Genomic DNA, 21142 nt, shown 5'->3' on the forward strand with positions numbered 1-21142 from the left:
TACAGGGCATATCAAAATACCATTTACTAATACTAGAACCATTATCTATATGTTTCTGAAAAAAAAAAATTCTCCACTGATACTTAAAGGTTGTTATTACCTTAATCCTTTCCAATTCATACTGTCAAAACTCATACTATCCCTATTAAAGGTGAAATGCCAACCTTTATGCATTCTCCTAGGATTCATTTTAAGTTACCGATGTTCTATCCTTAATTCCACCTTTAAAAAGGTACATGCATCCTTTCATGGATAAATCAAGTCATATATCCTTGATAGATTATCTTATTCAATCATTCCCACCTCGATAGTCTATACCTAATTTCATAATAGCATCCTTATTCAAATTGAGGTCAATCCATATGGCCTCCAAAAGATAACAATGGTCATCCGCTTTTCTTTCCTGATTTGGTAATGATAACATGGATGCTCTGGAAGATATTGGTCGTGTTCAACGTGAACTTCTTCTTAATAATTCCCTATTTACTTTTTTTGTTTATCTCAACAGTCATCTCAATGTTGGGATATCTTTCATACCTGGCGTCTCCCTTTCTGGGTATCAAGCCACCGATCTTACACTTCACATTCTTGAAGGTCACTTCCTTCATCCAATTTTCCTAATTTCTTACTTTCTTGTCTCCTCAGTCTATCCGCGTCTCATTATTTATCCTTCGAACTATCTCAAGGTTTCCTCGAATCCTCCCAACTTACAGGGGATAAAATATATGTATCTCTTTTGCCCTCAACCATCAATTTTAACTCATGATGAATCACCCTCATCCTGACAAATGCATACTTTTCTATTTCTATTGCTACGAGTCTTTAGGGTTTCCACTTCAGTTTCTTTTTATTTTCCTTTCTCTTATCATTATTTCATGAACCAACCCAATATAAGCATCGATTTCAAACATCCCGTCATTCTGGATTCGTGTCCTTAGAACAAATCTTGACAACTTTTACAACTTTGATTCACAATTCATCATACTCGTCCGCCTTTGTTTTGGCTCTAAAGCTTTTACATTATCTCCATAACCTTGGGAAGTACTTTCCTGAAAATAATTGACTGAACTTTAATCAGTTTATTGTAACCTCTGGCTCCGTTCCTTCCTTGGACTTTCACCAGCGGGTGGCCTCTCTCTTAGGAGGGTAAGTGATAAAAATAGTCTTTTGTGATTCGTCAATCATTTAGAATCTCAAATGATTCCTATATTTCCTTTAGCCAGGCTCTTGCCTCGACTGGGTCAGCTTGTTCCTTGGAACTCTGAGAGCTTAGTGACTTAAAGGTCCTGAAAGAATTTCTCACCGCATTGTTTCCTCAGGGTGGTGGTTGGGGATAATAGTCTAAGCTTTTTCTAGAAAGGTCCATAAATTTTCGTATAGGAGTACCGTCTCGGGTCTCATTTTCTTACTCGACTTCTGTTTCCTTAGTCTGAACATTGCCTCTTCCTCCCCATAATCGGGGTCATCCTACATATTTTAAATCCTCATTTTCCACTTCATCATGTTACGGGTTCCTTCTATCTTGATGGCGACCTCCCTGACTATCACGTTCAGGGTTTGCTCTAAATCTTATTCCTCAAACTAGCTTTCATCTAAGATTTCATCTTTAAGCTCTTGAACATTTGGAACCCAAATTCTGTAGGAATACCTCATTATTCCCTTATCATCTTTCTCGGTATTAATCTCTTATCTATTTGTTGGCTCTCTACCTTCATTTATCACTTTTTCTGGCACAATTTGTTATTTTCCAATAATTCGGGCTGTATTGCAATCTCAAACAGCTTTTCGGTACCGGCTCCGGTTACCTTCACTTCTATTTCCATTTTCTCAAAATCTCTTATAAACTCTCCCAAAGACATTATTATCTTGAGGCTCTCCTTTTTACTAAGGGCATCAGCCACCACATGGGCTTTCCCCGAATGATAAAGAATCTCCCAATCATAATTCTTGATTAGCTCTAACCGCCTCCTCTGGCGTATGTTGAGCTCTTCCTGCGTGAAAATGTACTAGAGCACTTATGGCTTAGGTAAATCTCGCACTTCTCTCCATACAAGTAGTGCCTCCAATATTTAGGGTAAAACTATTGCCACGAGCCCAAGCTCATGGGTGGGGATATCGAATTTTATATTCCCTTAATTTTCTTGACGCGTACGCGAGTACCTTGTTGTGCTGTATAAGAGCACCCTAATTCCTTATGCGAAGCGTCAATACAAATCACAAAATCTCCTTTTTCCATCCGGCAATGCCAACATAGGGGCCGTCACCAACCTTTGCTTCAGTTGTTAAAAGCTTTTCTCGCATTTCTCTGTCCATTCAAACTTCTCAGTCTTACGAGTAAGCCGCATTAAAGGGGGATACTATCTTTACAAACTTGAACGAACCTCCGGTAGTGATCGACCAATCCTACCTCTGGTAGTCGACCTAACCATGGTCATCAATTCATCAGTGGTCCTTTATTCATTCTTGTCAGGATCCTCCATGGGATTCTCCTCAGCAACTGTCCCTTCTAGGACAACATCCTTAACCGCTACATCCTCAATATGAACATCATCCGATCCCGCGTTAGGACGCTCTATCGGATCCATAATCTGATCTCCAATAAGTAATAAAACATCATCGCGTTGTTGCTCCTCAACCTCAGGGTTCGGAGTCCCGCTACCATATACGATCACGAACTACGCTTCTACCATGATATTTATAAGGGTTCCCATAAGGGTTTTAACTATCAGTACTACGTTAGGTAGCCCGACTATGAACTTGGCAAGAGTTCTTATTATCTTAGTAATTATCTTAACGTCACATCATCTCTGAGGTTTATAACGCTTAGCTCTGATACCACTTCTGTAACACCCCCAAATCCGGGGTCGGGGATCCGGGTTGTCAGGAGTTCCATTTCCCTTAATAACACCCAATCTTAATAATTAATCAACTACTCAGTACTGTGACCCCACAAAAACACACACACCACACGTTATAGTCTCAGAGATGAACACCCAAAAATAATCACAAGTCATTTTATTCCACAATTATCTGCCAATACACCTTAAAAGGTTTTCTGAATAAATTTACATTTTCTTTGCCATTATTACAATTCATAAATATACATAAATCTGGTACATCAAAAGTTGAAGTCTAGTCTATTGGTAGTTCCCACCTCAGCTACAGCGACTTCAATGCCTATAGGAAGCTGCGGAACGTTTCCTATCCGCTCGCGAATTGGGAGCTTGGTCCTGTTCATCTTGTCTATCTGATGTTGTGTGATGAAAGAAGAAAGCAAGGGTGAGCAACAAGCCCACCAAAATAATATGTATAATGATTAACAATATATGAGCCTTCTCATAGTACTCATGAAAGTCTTGGTCAAAAGAAATGAACCAAGTTGATATCTTAATGCGATGAAGTCACAAAATATTCAGTATATATATATACATATATACTTTTCAAAATATTGGAAGTCCTCTTCCATGCATAATACACACAGAGTTCCAGTGTATAACTGTATAAAAATATCGTTGCAAGGTGATCTCATATATCTAAACTTGTCTCAACGTTTTTCTGAAAATCTTTGTCATGCATAAGATAATCATTTACTAGATATAAGTTTAAAAGATGAAGTTACAAGATACTCCAATATACTTATATCTTTTCCAAATACTACTTGAACTACCACCGTTCAAGTTATAAATAGTTTCAAAAGTTCATCATATAAATTAGACTACAAGACCAGATTTGAATAGATTAAATCTTTAAAATATCATCAAAATAAAATGAAGTTACGAGATACTTCATTTGATGCAAACATCATTTTGAAAACTTGACCCTGCCAACACTCAACAATCGCCCAACCGTAGCCTTTCTATCGAAGTGCTCTGGGTAGTGTTGCAGAAATATCCAATTGGATGATGAACTCATTACGGGAGTTTGCCGCGCCAGGAAGACCACTTACGATGATCAGTCGTAGTAGTGCAACCCCACCATTTTCTACATGTAGAGGAGAACCTGTCGGATTTACTTGTCAACCGAACACTGAACTCCTAAGGAATGGACCGCCTTAGCGGAACTTCCAGGCCATTTGGGCCAATATAATAAGGCTGGACCGGCGCTACTCGACCACTTACGCCACTCCTAGTTCAGATGAAATCCATGACTCTGAAACGTAAAGCTCGTCCCCACTTTCCCCAAGTAGAAACTTGTTGATACGGCTCCACCAAGAAGTCGTATCTAGTTGGAAAGGAAAACTCACCGATATTTCCCAGGCGATGCCTGTTAATGGATTAACTTGTTCCAAGAATTTTACTTCCCGTGTATTGGGTAAGTAATCAAAAACTCTTTTATCAAGACAACAACCTTATTGCGAATATAAAACACACCACAGAGCCGGATCCCTCAGGTTTTGAGCGAGTATTTAAATCCCCTTTAAAAGGAAGATCTTAAATATAAAAATGAGTTTTGGGATCCGCTCTAACTTTTAAAAATCATTTTGAAGACTCAAAAACACTTTAAAGAGTGTTTGGAGTAATGCTGATTTAATAAAGTAAATCAGTCTCGATATAAAAGAAATATCTGAATATTATTATCTAAATAATATTCCCATAAAGAATAATTGAGGTAGAAGTTGGAAAACTTATACTTGAAATGAATAGTGAATAATCAAAGATATACTTATACGAAAGTAATATCTTTAATTGAATATCAAAAGTAAGTTTGATTATCGAACATTATTCTTTAATAAAATAAAGAATATTAATAAATAATATTCATTAAATAAAATAAAGGAGTCATTCATCCTCAAATGAATATCCAATTAATAATCATTAAATAATATAAACTGAGTCATAAGCCCTCGAATGAATATTCGAAATAATATTCCATAATAAAATAAAGTTATCGAATAAACCTTATTCGATTAATAGTTTTGAAAACTATAACCATATATATATATAAATATATATATATATATATATAAAATCTACTCGGGATCCTCGACTCCCGGTTTTAGAAAACGTTTTCACCTTTGGGTCCCTATACTAAGGGTATATGCAAATTACCGCTATTCTCTAGCATAGGTATTATCAACTGAATCAACATATATATATGGCAAGAATACGAAACAGGCATGCGTATATACCATATCACATGCTACAATATATCGCAAGAATTTGCTAACAACAAATATGCATTTATCACAAGATCATGCATATACATATGTATACATCACACAACAGTTATTCGGGTAGAAAACTTGCCCGAGTGCTCCCGGATAGACTTAAGCTTAGAGTGGGTCCGATAACCTATGAACAACAATATAAGTCGGAATTAGACCCCGGTCACTTAAGAAACTAGACTTTAACCATTTAGAGTCCTAATGTTCGCTTTCGCGCTTAACGATTTACTTAAGTCGCTCGAGTACCCTCGGCTCCACCATTTTTAATAAATTACCCATTAAGAGTTTTAAGGCGATTCTTTCGCGAGTGTCTTACCAACTGCCTAACACACTTAAAATAATTGATTCATACACTAATTAACCCTTTAAGGTCTTTAACCAAGGTTTCAAAGTAAGGCGAGGGGAAATGTTTCATTCGCGAAACGCCGTTACTTAAAACGGTCGTTTCTCCTAAACCGTACATCGGAATCAAACGAACTACATATCAAAACGAAGCTCGTAACATGAACTATCTAAAAATGGTAATGGTAAAAACCTAACAGTGAGTTCAGAGGTTCTGATGTTAAGAACAAAAACAGTCTACGGTAAATCGGGCATTACGACGGCTATGTTTACGCGATTTCCCAAAATTTTTACCAAACCAATTCAACCACCAATCAATCCACAATCACAACCAAATCAAAACTCCATCCATACTACATCATAACAGCCCCAACAACTCCACATTAACAATTTATACTTATTCCCCACATGAACTAAAAGCTTTACTTAAGTTATTTAACTAATTATCAAGATTTACAACTCCAAAAACACCACAAAACCAACTAATCTCTACAAACTCAACCAAACTTTAAACAAACAAGCATCATGCTTCATATATACTATATCCATCATATTCATTCCTAATTACTCAAAACTAAAGCTAGGGTTTGGAGTTTATACCTTCCTTGGAGAGTGGAGAATCAAGAGAATGGCTTGGAATCACCCTTAAAGTCCTTATCCAAGCTTAAACTAAAAAAAAACTTCAAGAACAAAAATTTTAGTTCTTGAAAAACACTATTCACCATCTTCTCCCATGATTTATTGGAAGAGATTGTGAAGGAATTAGAAGCTTAAACTTATGGGACATCCATATCTATGTACAAGGAACCTTAGATAATTACCTTGTGATTTAACAATGCTTAGAACTAGGATTTTGATTTTTATTCCTTTGGAAAAGAAGAAAAGCCGAGAGCAAGATGAAGAGAATGAAATGATTTTGTGTTTTTTGATTTGTTTGGCTTAGCTTGGTTGTTTTTTGTTTTGTTTTTGGTTAATTACCTTTCTAGCCTTGAACTTTGTGTGGTTTTAATTCAACCACATCTCCTTCCCTTATGTCATGCTTATGTCATCATGTGATGTCATTCTCCCCTCTTTGTCCTCTTCTCATTGGTTGGGTGACGTCATCCCCTATAATCTCTTTGATTAACTTCCTAATTGTTTGCCTAATGACCGCTGATCTGTTATACGGTTCGCTTAACTTTCGTTCTCGTTTCTCGTTTGAGGGATCATACCCGGGATCTTATTTCTTGGGTTTCCTTAACCTTTCTCAATACATTATATTCCTTTTATGATCCTCTCTTATAATCCTTTTAATTTAAATCCTTTTTATCCTGTTACCTTATACTCAATTCTTTCCGTATCTTGGTGGATTTCCGGGAAAAATTAAAGTGTTCGGAATTGGATTCTGACGATCTTTACATACACTTATATACCATATAGAGTACTAATAAAATCTCAGAATATCCATAACAGAACCCCTACATAGTGTGGCATGAAAAGTTTTCTCATTCAGCAAAAACACTATTCATAAGGGTTTCAAAAATTTCCAAAAATTGGGGTTATTACAGTCTCCCCTCCTTAAAAGGATTCCGTCCCGGAATCAGATAGAAAATGAATAGGGATACTTTCTTAACATTGTACTTTCTAACTCTCGAGTAAATTTTCCCAAATTGTGGTTCTTCCATCAAACTCTGAATAGTTTGATAACCCTTCTCCTAAGCAACTTGTTCCTTTTTACTCTATAACCCTTCCTGGTTGCTCCATATAGGTTACGTCGGGTTGCATGTCTATGCGCTCATATGCCCTTATTTATCTGGCATCCGAATTACACTTTCTTAACATTGATACGTGGAACACGTCATGAACTTGCTACATATTCGGGGGTAGGACTAGCTCGCATGCTAACTTCCCAATATGTTTTAGTATATCCAAGGGTCCGACACATTGTGGACTTAGCTTTCCTTTCTTTCCGAATCTCATCAATCCTTTCCAAGGGAATACCTATAACGGTACTAGGTCCCCTACTTCCTATTCCTTGTCCTTTCATGTCAAATCAACATATTTATCATGTCCATCTTGGGCTACTACCAGCCGTCCTCTGATTAGATCTATCATATCCTTGGTCCTTTGGACCACTGCTGGTCCGAGCATCTTGTGCTCTACAACTTCATCCTAACATAAGGGAGATCGACATTGTCTTCCCTCAAGGATCTCATAAGGCGATATCTCAATACTGACATATGATCTATTATCGTGAGAAAACTCAATCCGCGTTATGTGATCACTCCAAATTCTTTCAAGTCTATTGCATGGAATTTCATCATAGCTTCTAGCACTATAGCTTTGGCGTCTCAATACCCATTCTTTTCCAGTTCGTAATCGCTACTACCTTCCGTTCCTAATATTATACTGGTTATACTTTTTCTCGTTAGCGTTCTATAACCTTTTAATAACCACGTCAACCTTAGTATCACGAATGTGCTTCCATTCTGACTACCACCATAACTTTACTAATCCTTTCTCAGCTGTTTCCATTTTCCAAGGTTTGATCAATCATATAGAAGTAAAGGAATTTGTTGAGAGATCACTATGATCATGAACACTTGTTATATCGCATAGTTAGTACAGAAGGTGGCCAGCCTTTAGTACTTGACAAGCTATTAAACAATAGCTGGTATCCTACTCGGCTTCTATCACACAGATAGATAGTCATTCGGCAATACCTCCCCTTCTGGAAGGGTTGTTCTTCTCAGTTTATATGAAATGAAAAGAAGAGAAAAGAACGAATTGAAGAGAATTGTATATATGAAAAAAATATACTGCCACAAAATATCTGGCTTGGAACCTACCTCTGAACTATAGAGGTTTGTCATAGGAGAACAAAACATATGTATATATATATCAACATCAAGTATTATAGCATCGTATTTCACATGCCTAAATATTTTTGCTATTCCGTCCATCATTCTATGGACCCATGCTCTTCCTCGAGCTTATACACAATCACCTTTGAAACTCCCTCGATATCGAAAATCGAATCTGGGATCTCATTCTAGACATCATCGTTACTAGAATTCTATGCTTGCACCGCAACCTTCCTCATATAGTAATACGGCTCCCTTTTCATAAGAGAGAATAAATATTCAATAGGTAGATACTCTACTTAATTAGTCTATCAATGATAACTTATACACTACCACGACCCGATTAGTGGTACTCAATCTCAACATCCATTCCAATACAACTCTCACGGTCGTAATCAGCTCATTACTCGCAGAATCATTGCTGCATTACTATGGTCCACTACTGACCTACTGTCATCATTCATTTTCCATGAAATCTTAATATCTGACCATACGGAGTCCATACATATCGTATAGAATTCTCCTAAGGAGGTAACATAATTACCATTCATGATTCATGAAGAACACTCCTGATCCTGACATACATACATGACATGAAGCAGATAAAAGTGCAGAAGAGTTTCAATCAAAGCAACGATAGCAGGTTAATACCATTCTTAATCATATGCCTTCAATAGAAGACTTAACTCAAAGGTTCGTTTAGTCCTTTTTGAAATATGGTCCTGGATTATTCTCAAGATAGGACCTTCTAAGATAGATAGCCCGCTCATGGCGATTACACGAATTAAACCTTTACCAACTACTATTACGGTTGGGTATTGCACGGTCATCAGAAGGAATGTCAATCGTCCAAACTATAATACAACCTTCACAGCTTTAACCATCATCACTGTATTCTTTTGGTACAAGCGCCTATAATTATCCTCTTACCTTTAAAGTGTCGGCCACCTCTTTGGCCTTTCCTGATAGTAAAATTTCCTTACAGTCAATGTCATTTTAACCACCTCCAAATAAATTTTCTACCTTATTTCAATCACTGCTTATGTGAAGATGTCTTCTTTAAAATCTGATGAGTAAAAAAAAAATCACCATTTTTTCATAAGTTATTGCCTCAGTCTTTAGAGGTTAATCACTGTCACGACTGACTCTCAATCATACTTAGAACATCTTTTATCTTAGGTCCTAACTGCCCTGAACAATTTCGACCTTTACTGGTTCGATCCATACTTTCTCGCGGTTTAACACGTGCCCCACTTGGCATCATTATAATTATGTCATATTTCCTTTATCAACATTTTTATTCTTGAGAATTTCGAATATTTCCTTTCTCCTTGTAAAACCTCTAAGGTTATCCTTCAATCGTTCCTCCTGTATTCCCTAGATACAGGGCATATCAAAATACCATTTACTAATACTAGAACCATTATCTATATGTTTCTGAAAAAAAAAAATTCTCCACTGATACTTAAAGGTTGTTATTACCTTAATCCTTTCCAATTCATACTGTCAAAACTCATACTATCCCTATTAAAGGTGAAATGCCAACCTTTATGCATTCTCCTAGGATTCATTTTAAGTTACCGATGTTCTATCCTTAATTCCACCTTTAAAAAGGTACATGCATCCTTTCATGGATAAATCAAGTCATATATCCTTGATAGATTATCTTATTCAATCATTCCCACCTCGATAGTCTATACCTAATTTCATAATAGCATCCTTATTCAAATTGAGGTCAATCCATATGGCCTCCAAAAGATAACAATGGTCATCCGCTTTTCTTTCCTGATTTGGTAATGATAACATGGATGCTCTGGAAGATATTGGTCGTGTTCAACGTGAACTTCTTCTTAATAATTCCCTATTTACTTTTGTTGTTTATCTCAACAGTCATCTCAATGTTGGGATATCTTTCATACCTGGCGTCTCCCTTTCTGGGTATCAAGCCACCGATCTTACACTTCACATTCTTGAAGGTCACTTCCTTCATCCAATTTTCCTAATTTCTTACTTTCTTGTCTCCTCAGTTTATCCGCGTCTCATTATTTATCCTTCGAACTATCTCAAGGTTTCCTCGAATCCTCCCAACTTACAGGGGATAAAATATATGTATCTCTTTTGCCCTCAACCATCAATTTTAACTCATGATGAATCACCCTCATCCTGACAAATGCATACTTTTCTATTTCTATTGCTACGAGTCTTTAGGGTTTCCACTTCAGTTTCTTTTTATTTTCCTTTCTCTTATCATTATTTCATGAACCAACCCAATATAAGCATCGATTTCAAACATCCCGTCATTCTGGATTCGTGTCCTTAGAACAAATCTTGACAACTTTTACAACTTTGATTCACAATTCATCATACTCGTCCGCCTTTGTTTTGGCTCTAAAGCTTTTACATTATCTCCATAACCTTGGGAAGTACTTTCCTGAAAACAATTGACTGAACTTTAATCAGTTTATTGTAACCTCTGGCTCCGTTCCTTCCTTGGACTTTCACCAGCGGGTGGCCTCTCTCTTAGGAGGGTAAGTGATAAAAATAGTCTTTTGTGATTCGTCAATCATTTAGAATCTCAAATGATTCCTATATTTCCTTTAGCCAGGCTCTTGCCTCGACTGGGTCAGCTTGTTCCTTGGAACTCTGAGAGCTTAGTGACTTAAAGGTCCTGAAAGAATTTCTCACCGCATTGTTTCCTCAGGGTGGTGGTTGGGGATAATAGTCTAAGCTTTTTCTAGAAAGGTCCATAAATTTTCGTATAGGAGTACCGTCTCGGGTCTCATTTTCTTACTCGACTTCTGTTTCCTTAGTCTGAACATTGCCTCTTCCTCCCCATAATCGGGGTCATCCTACATATTTTAAATCCTCATTTTCCACTTCATCATGTTACGGGTTCCTTCTATCTTGATGGCGACCTCCCTGACTATCACGTTCAGGGTTTGCTCTAAATCTTATTCCTCAAACTAGCTTTCATCTAAGATTTCATCTTTAAGCTCTTGAACATTTGGAACCCAAATTCTGTAGGAATACCTCATTATTCCCTTATCATCTTTCTCGGTATTAATCTCTTATCTATTTGTTGGCTCTCTACCTTCATTTATCACTTTTTCTGGCACAATTTGTTATTTTCCAATAATTCGGGCTGTATTGCAATCTCAAACAGCTTTTCGGTACCGGCTCCGGTTACCTTCACTTCTATTTCCATTTTCTCAAAATCTCTTATAAACTCTCCCAAAGACATTATTATCTTGAGGCTCTCCTTTTTACTAAGGGCATCAGCCACCACATGGGCTTTCCCCGAATGATAAAGAATCTCCCAATCATAATTCTTGATTAGCTCTAACCGCCTCCTCTGGCGTATGTTGAGCTCTTCCTGCGTGAAAATGTACTAGAGCACTTATGGCTTAGGTAAATCTCGCACTTCTCTCCATACAAGTAGTGCCTCCAATATTTAGGGTAAAACTATTGCCACGAGCCCAAGCTCATGGGTGGGGATATCGAATTTTATATTCCCTTAATTTTCTTGACGCGTACGCGAGTACCTTGTTGTGCTGTATAAGAGCACCCTAATTCCTTATGCGAAGCGTCAATACAAATCACAAAATCTCCTTTTTCCATCCGGCAATGCCAACATAGGGGCCGTCACCAACCTTTGCTTCAGTTGTTAAAAGCTTTTCTCGCATTTCTCTGTCCATTCAAACTTCTCAGTCTTACGAGTAAGCCGCATTAAAGGGGGATACTATCTTTACAAACTTGAACGAACCTCCGGTAGTGATCGACCAATCCTACCTCTGGTAGTCGACCTAACCATGGTCATCAATTCATCAGTGGTCCTTTATTCATTCTTGTCAGGATCCTCCATGGGATTCTCCTCAGCAACTGTCCCTTCTAGGACAACATCCTTAACCGCTACATCCTCAATATGAACATCATCCGATCCCGCGTTAGGACGCTCTATCGGATCCATAATCTGATCTCCAATAAGTAATAAAACATCATCGCGTTGTTGCTCCTCAACCTCAGGGTTCGGAGTCCCGCTACCATATACGATCACGAACTACGCTTCTACCATGATATTTATAAGGGTTCCCATAAGGGTTTTAACTATCAGTACTACGTTAGGTAGCCCGACTATGAACTTGGCAAGAGTTCTTATTATCTTAGTAATTATCTTAACGTCACATCATCTCTGAGGTTTATAACGCTTAGCTCTGATACCACTTCTGTAACACCCCCAAATCCGGGGTCGGGGATCCGGGTTGTCAGGAGTTCCATTTCCCTTAATAACACCCAATCTTAATAATTAATCAACTACTCAGTACTGTGACCCCACAAAAACACACACACCACACGTTATAGTCTCAGAGATGAACACCCAAAAATAATCACAAGTCATTTTATTCCACAATTATCTGCCAATACACCTTAAAAGGTTTTCTGAATAAATTTACATTTTCTTTGCCATTATTACAATTCATAAATATACATAAATCTGGTACATCAAAAGTTGAAGTCTAGTCTATTGGTAGTTCCCACCTCAGCTACAGCGACTTCAATGCCTATAGGAAGCTGCGGAACGTTTCCTATCCGCTCGTGAATTGGGAGCTTGGTCCTGTTCATCTTGTCTATCTGATGTTGTGTGATGAAAGAAGAAAGCAAGGGTGAGCAACAAGCCCACCAAAATAATATGTATAATGATTAACAATATATGAGCCTTCTCATAGTACTCATGAAAGTCTTGGTCAAAAGAAATGAACCAAGTTGATATCTTAATGCGATGAAGTCACAAAATATTCAGTATATATATATACATATATACTTTTCAAAATATTGGAAGTCCTCTTCCATGCATAATACACACAGAGTTCCAGTGTATAACTGTATAAAAATATTGTTGCAAGGTGATCTCATATATCTAAACTTGTCTCAACGTTTTTCTGAAAATCTTTGTCATGCATAAGATAATCATTTACTAGATATAAGTTTAAAAGATGAAGTTACAAGATACTCCAATATACTTATATCTTTTCCAAATACTACTTGAACTACCACCGTTCAAGTTATAAATAGTTTCAAAAGTTCATCACATAAATTAGACTACAAGACCAGATTTGAATAGATTAAATCTTTAAAATATCATCAAAATAAAATGAAGTTACGAGATACTTCATTTGATGCAAACATCATTTTGAAAACTTGACCCTGCCAACACTCAACAATCACCCAACCGTAGCCTTTCTATCGAAGTGCTCTGGGTAGTGTTGCAGAAATATCCAATTGGATGATGAACTCATTACGGGAGTTTGCCGCGCCAGGAAGACCACTTACGATGATCAGTCGTAGTAGTGCAACCCCACCATTTTCTACATGTAGAGGAGAACCTGTCAGATTTACTTGTCAACCGAACACTGAACTCCTAAGGAATGGACCGCCTTAGCGGAACTTCCAGGCCATTTGGGCCAATATAATAAGGCTGGACCGATGCTACTCGACCACTTACGCCACTCCTAGTTCAGATGAAATCCATGACTCTGAAACGTAAAGCTCGTCCCCACTTTCCCCAAGTAGAAACTTGTTGATACGGCTCCACCAAGAAGTCGTATCTAGTTGGAAAGGAAAACTCACCGATATTTCCCAGGCGATGCCTGTTAATGGATTAACTTGTTCCAATAATTTTACTTCCCGTGTATTGGGTAAGTAATCAAAAACTCTTTTATCAAGACAACAACCTTATTGCGAATATAAAACACACCACAGAGCCGGATCCCTCAGGTTTTGAGCGAGTATTTAAATCCCCTTTAAAAGGAAGATCTTAAATATAAAAATGAGTTTTGGGATCCGCTCTAACTTTTAAAAATCATTTTGAAGACTCAAAAACACTTTAAAGAGTGTTTGGAGTAATGCTGATTTAATAAAGTAAATCAGTCTCGATATAAAAGAAATATCTGAATATTATTATCTAAATAATATTCCCATAAAGAATAATTGAGGTAGAAGTTGGAAAACTTATACTTGAAATGAATAGTGAATAATCAAAGATATACTTATACGAAAGTAATATCTTTAATTGAATATCAAAAGTAAGTTTGATTATCGAACATTATTCTTTAATAAAATAAAGAATATTAATAAATAATATTCATTAAATAAAATAAAGGAGTCATTCATCCTCAAATGAATATCCAATTAATAATCATTAAATAATATAAACTGAGTCATAAGCCCTCGAATGAATATTCGAAATAATATTCCATAATAAAATAAAGTTATCGAATAAACCTTATTCGATTAATAGTTTTGAAAACTATAACCATATATATATATAAATATATATATATATATATATAAAATCTACTCGGGATCCTCGACTCCCGGTTTTAGAAAACGTTTTCACCTTTGGGTCCCTATACTAAGGGTATATGCAAATTACCGCTATTCTCTAGCATAGGTATTATCAACTGAATCAACATATATATATGGAAAGAATACGAAACAGGCATGCGTATATACCATATCACATGCTACAATATATCGCAAGAATTTGCTAACAACAAATATGCATTTATCTCAAGATCATGCATATACATATGTATACATCACACAACAGTTATTCGGGTAGAAAACTTGCCCGAGTGCTCCCGGATAGACTTAAGCTTAGAGTGGGTCCGATAACCTATGAACAACAATATAAGTCGGAATTAGACCCCGGTCACTTAAGAAACTAGACTTTAACCATTTAGAGTCCTAATGTTCGCTTTCGCGCTTAACGATTTACTTAAGTCGCTCGAGTACCCTCGGCTCCACCATTTTTAATAAATTACCCATTAAGAGTTTTAAGGCGATTCTTTCGCGAGTGTCTTACCAACTGCCTAACACACTTAACATAATTGATTCATACACTAATTAACCCTTTAAGGTCTTTAACCAAGGTTTCAAAGTAAGGCGAGGGGAAATGTTTCATTCGCGAAACGCCGTTACTTAAAACGGTCGTTTCTCCTAAACCGTACATCGGAATCAAACGAACTACATATCAAAACGAAGCTCGTAACATGAACTATCTAAAAATGGTAATGGTAAAAACCTAACAGTGAGTTCAGAGGTTCTGATGTTAAGAACAAAAACAGTCTACGGTAAATCGGGCATTACGACGGCTATGTTTACGCGATTTCCCAAAATTTTTACCAAACCAATTCAACCACCAATCAATCCACAATCACAACCAAATCAAAACTCCATCCATACTACATCATAACAGCCCCAAAAACTCCACATTAACAATTTATACTTATTCCCCACATGAACTAAAAGCTTTACTTAAGTTATTTAACTAATTATCAAGATTTACAACTCCAAAAACACCACAAAACCAACTAATCTCTACAAACTCAACCAAACTTTAAACAAACAAGCATCATGCTTCATATATACTATATCCATCATATTCATTCCTAATTACTCAAAACTAAAGCTAGGGTTTGGAGTTTATACCTTCCTTGGAGAGTGGAGAATCAAGAGAATGGCTTGGAATCACCCTTAAAGTCCTTATCCAAGCTTAAACTAAAAAAAAACTTCAAGAACAAAAATTTTAGTTCTTGAAAAACACTATTCACCATCTTCTCCCATGATTTATTGGAAGAGATTGTGAAGGAATTAGAAGCTTAAACTTATGGGACATCCATATCTATGTACAAGGAACCTTAGATAATTACCTTGTGATTTAACAATGCTTAGAACTAGGATTTTGATTTTTATTCCTTTGGAAAAGAAGAAAAGCCGAGAGCAAGATGAAGAGAATGAAATGATTTTGTGTTTTTTGATTTGTTTGGCTTAGCTTGGTTGTTTTTTGTTTTGTTTTTGGTTAATTACCTTTCTAGCCTTGAACTTTGTGTGGTTTTAATTCAACCACATCTCCTTCCCTTATGTCATGCTTATGTCATCATGTGATGTCATTCTCCCCTCTTTGTCCTCTTCTCATTGGTTGGGTGACGTCATCCCCTCTAATCTCTTTGATTAACTTCCTAATTGTTTGCCTAATGACCGCTGATCTGTTATACGGTTCGCTTAACTTTCGTTCTCGTTTCTCGTTTGAGGGATCATACCCGGGATCTTATTTCTTGGGTTTCCTTAACCTTTCTCAATACATTATATTCCTTTTATGATCTTCTCTTATAATCCTTTTAATTTAAATCCTTTTTATCCTGTTACCTTATACTCAATTCTTTCCGTATCTTGGTGGATTTCCGGGAAAAATCAAAGTGTTCGGAATTGGATTCTGACGATCTTTACATACACTTATATACCATATAGAGTACTAATAAAATCTCAGAATATCCATAACAGAACCCCTACATAGTGTGGCATGAAAAGTTTTCTCATTCAGCAAAAACACTATTCATAAGGGTTTCAAAAATTTCCAAAAATTGGGGTTATTACAAGGAGGTTGACTGACATATACTTCTTCCTCCAAATCTCCATTCAGAAAGGCACTTTTGACATCCATTTGATAGACCTTGAAATTGGCATGGGCTGCATAGGCTAAGAAGATTCTGATGGCTTCAAGTCTTGCAATAGGAGCAAATGTTTCATCAAAATCTATTCCTTCTTGCTGACAATAGTCTTTAGTAACCAATCTAGCTTTATTCCTGACTACTATGCCATTTTCATCCATCTTGTTTGTGAATACCCACTTGGTGTCTATTGGATTCTTTCCTTTAGGTTTGGGTACCAGCTTCCATACATTATTCCTTTCAAATTGGTTTAGCTCCTCCTGCATAGCTAAAATCCAATCAGGATCCAACAAAGCTTCTTCTACCTTCTTTGGTTCTTCCTTGGAAAGAAAGCTGCTATATAGACATTCTTCCTGAGTTGCTCTTCTTGTTTGAACTCTAGAAGAAACATCACCAATGATAAGCTCAAAGGGGTGATCTTTTGTCCATTTCCTTTGTTGAGGTAGATTAGCTCTAGATGAAGAAACCTCATTATTGTCTTGATGTGTGATTGAGTTTTGATTGCTAGAAACTCCCCCTGAGTTTGTGGATCTTTGATTTGAGAAAGGGGAATTTTCTATAGGTGATATGTCTTGACCTCCTGCTCCTTTTGATAACCCGACGGATGGTAAATTTTGAGTACCGACGGATGAGGCAGGTTATCTCCCGACGGATAAAACAGATTGCCTTCTGATGGATGAAGCATTATGCAACTCGACAAATGTTGAGTTTTGTGCTTCATTGGTAGTAGATTTGTCTGTATTATCCTTAGAACCTGTTTCTTGATCACTTTCATCATCACTTTTATCACTAACCATCTCCACATTGTCGAATTTGAGGCTCTCATGGTAATCTCCATCTTTCAGTCCTTCAAGCTTTTTATCATCAAACACAACATGTATAGATTCCACAACAATGTTGGTTCTTAGATTGTCGACTCTATATGCTTTACCAATAGCATATCCAACAAAAATTCCTTCATCTGCTTTAGCATCAAACTTCCCATTTTGATCAGTTTGATTTCTCAGGATATAGCATTTGCAGCCAAAGACATGAAGAAAGTTTAGAGTTGGCTTCTTGTTCTTGAACAATTGATAGGGAGTCATGCATCTTGCTTGATTAACCAGAGAAATGTTCTGAGTGTAGCATGCAGTATTTACAGCTTCAGCCCAGAAATATGTTGGTAGTTTAGATTCTTCAAGCATTGTCCTTGTAGCTTTAATAAGTGATCTGTTCTTCCTTTCCACTACTCCATTTTGTTGTGGAGTCCTTGCTGCTGAAAACTCATGCAGAATCCCATTTTCCTCACAAAATGCTCTCATGACAGAATTCTTGAACTCAGTTCCATTGTCACTCCTGATTCTTCTAACTTTGAAATCAGGGTGATTGATAACTTGCCTTATGTGATTGATGATGATTTCACTAGCCTCATCTTTAGATTTTAGGAAATATGTCCAAGAGAACTTTGAGAAACCATCTACAATTACTAGGCAAAATCTTTTTCTTGAGATGGACAATACATTGACTGGTCCAAACAAGTCCATGTGAAGCAGTTGCAAAGGCTTTTCAATTGTTGAATCAAGTTTCTTCCTGAATGATGCTTTGATCTGCTTCCCTTTTTGGCAGGCATCACACAATTCATCCTTTGAAAACTCTACTAGAGGAATGCCTCTTACCAGTTCTTTCTTTACCAGCTCGTTCATGGTCTTGAAGTTTAAATGGGATAGCTTCTTGTGCCATAGCCAACTTTCATCCTGACTTGCTTTACTGAGAAGACAAGTTATAGATTCTACTTTAGTTGAGTTAAAATCAGCTAGGTACATATTTCCTCTTCTCACACCAGTGAGAACCACTTTGTTGCTTCTTTTATTAGTCACAACACAGGCTTCTGAGTTGAAGGTTACTGAATTGCCTTTGTCACAAAGCTGGCTGGTACTCAACAGATTGTGTTTGAGACCATCCACTAAGGCAACCTCTTCAATGATGATACTGTCCTTTGAAATCAAGCCATATCCCACAATATAACCCTTGCTGTCATCTCCAAAAGTAATACTTGGGCCAACTCTCTCCTTAAACTCTGTGAGCAGGGTAGAATCACCAGTCATGTGTCTTGAACAACCACTATCCAAGTACCAAAGATTTTTTCTGTTTCCCTATACACATCAAAATTAAATCAAGTTGATTTTGGTACCCAAGTTTCCTTGGATCGTGCCTTGTTAGCTTTCTTTTTCTGTTTCTTAGGTCTTATCTCATTTGACTTAGGAATTTCAGATTCATCCTTAGTCATTTGGATTGGACCTTTGAAACCATTCATTGCAACGGAATTATCATGCATATTATGACTAACAGGAAATGGCATGCTTGGTGTAAACATGTTATTCCAGTAAGGCATGCTAAATGGCATTTGTGGCATACTATATGCAGCATAATAAGGATTAGGTACGAATGACATATTAGCAAACTGTGCATTCATGTTCTGTATAGGCATAGCATTAACAGGCATGGGAGGCATGGCATTCATGTTAGGAAATTGAGACTGAACAGACATGGGAGTAAGCATGGCAGATTTGCAATTAACAGATAAATGATTTACACTACCACACTTGACACAGATTTTTCTAGGAGCATATTTATCAGGTGTGTAGTTATTATGTTTGTTAATCCCTACTTTACCATTTCTATTGTTTTTCCTTTTAGTCTCTGTTTTTACCTCAATTTTCTCAAGTCTGTCACTTAACTATTTGATAGTCATGTGACCAACATTAGCCTTTTTCCTTTTCTTAACTTGACTTGACTCTCCTGAAACAAAGTTCTTGGAAACAGACCCATACTTCTCATTCAGCTTGATTAGTTTGGCTTTGCTAATGGGCTTGCTCACAGCCGACGGATGAGGATTTTCATCATTCGACGGATAACACTTTTTGTTATCCGACGGATAGTCCCCATCATCTGTCGAGTCTACATCTGTTAGCAGTCCATCTACCAAATTAGGTTCTAGTTGCTCTTTGTTCTTTTTCCAGGCTTCATCACAGAACGACTCAATTCCTTGAACTTTGGTGATTTGAGCATGGACATCCCTGGATGTTTTTCATGCTCTAATCACCTCTTGTTCACGCTCGAGCCTCTTCTTTAAAATCTCTTCCTTTTTCAAGGACTCAGTTAATTCCTCCTTGGCAATCTTACACTCAATTCTTAATTTCTCAAAATCAATAAACTGAGACTCAAGCACATTATTCCTCTCACTTAAAAACAAATTGTTTTATCTGATTTTAGCATTTTCTTTAATAAGAGACTTAAGTGTAACACGCAAATGATATAATTCCATAACCAAGTCATTTATGGCATCATTACACTCAGCTTTAGATAAATGTGCAAGGTTTGTAGTAATTACCTGATTGCTTGAGGAACTTGTCTCTGTCTCATCAGACTTGGCCATTAGGGCTAGATTGACATAACTGACATCTTCATCTTCATCCAGACCATCTGCTGCCCAGTCATTTTCTTGTGTAATAAAAGCCCTTTCTTTTGTTTGAGTAGATCAAAGTATTTTTGCTTATAATCCACAGACTCAAACTTTTTCTTACTGGAATCTGACTTTCTACACTCATTGGCAAAATGCCCTGCCAAGCCACATTTGAAACATTTGAATTTTGACTTATCCACCATGTTTCTATTTGGCTTGGCTGCTCCAAAGTTCTTCTTGAACTTGAGCTTGGCAAATCTCCTTGAAAGAAATGCTAGGTGCTCATCAATGTCTTCCATGTCATCTTGGCTCAATGAATCTTCACTTTCTACTGCAAGCCCCTTGCCCTTGTTCTCACAGACGTTAGAAGTTGATTCAACAGCTTCCATCTTCACTTCCTTCTCCTATTCCAACTCAGCAACTAGTGCAATGGATCCTCCTTTCTTCTTTCCTCTCTCCATCCTTTCATCCTGCTCTATTTCAAGCTCATAGGTTTTCAGGATGCCATACAGTCTCTCCAAAGTAAACTCCTTATAATCTTGTGAGTTTCTTAATGAGACTGTCATTGGTTTCCATTCCTTTGGAAGAGATCTAAGGAATTTCAGATTGGAGTCTTTAGTCTGATAGACTCTTCCATGCAACTTAAGAGCATTTATTAGTTTTTGAAACCTACTAAAAATGTCAGTGAGAGACTCACTTTCCTCATTGTGAAAATGCTCATATTGATGAATCAAGAGCTGCATCTTATTTTCTCTAACTTGCTCAGTGCCATCACATATTATCTGTATAGTATCCCAGACTTCCTTGGCAGTTTTGCTGTTGATAATGTTGTCAAACATGTCTG

Source organism: Apium graveolens, chromosome 5, assembly GCF_009905375.1.
Source record: "Apium graveolens cultivar Ventura chromosome 5, ASM990537v1, whole genome shotgun sequence".
NCBI classification, from domain to species: Eukaryota; Viridiplantae; Streptophyta; class Magnoliopsida; order Apiales; family Apiaceae; genus Apium; species Apium graveolens.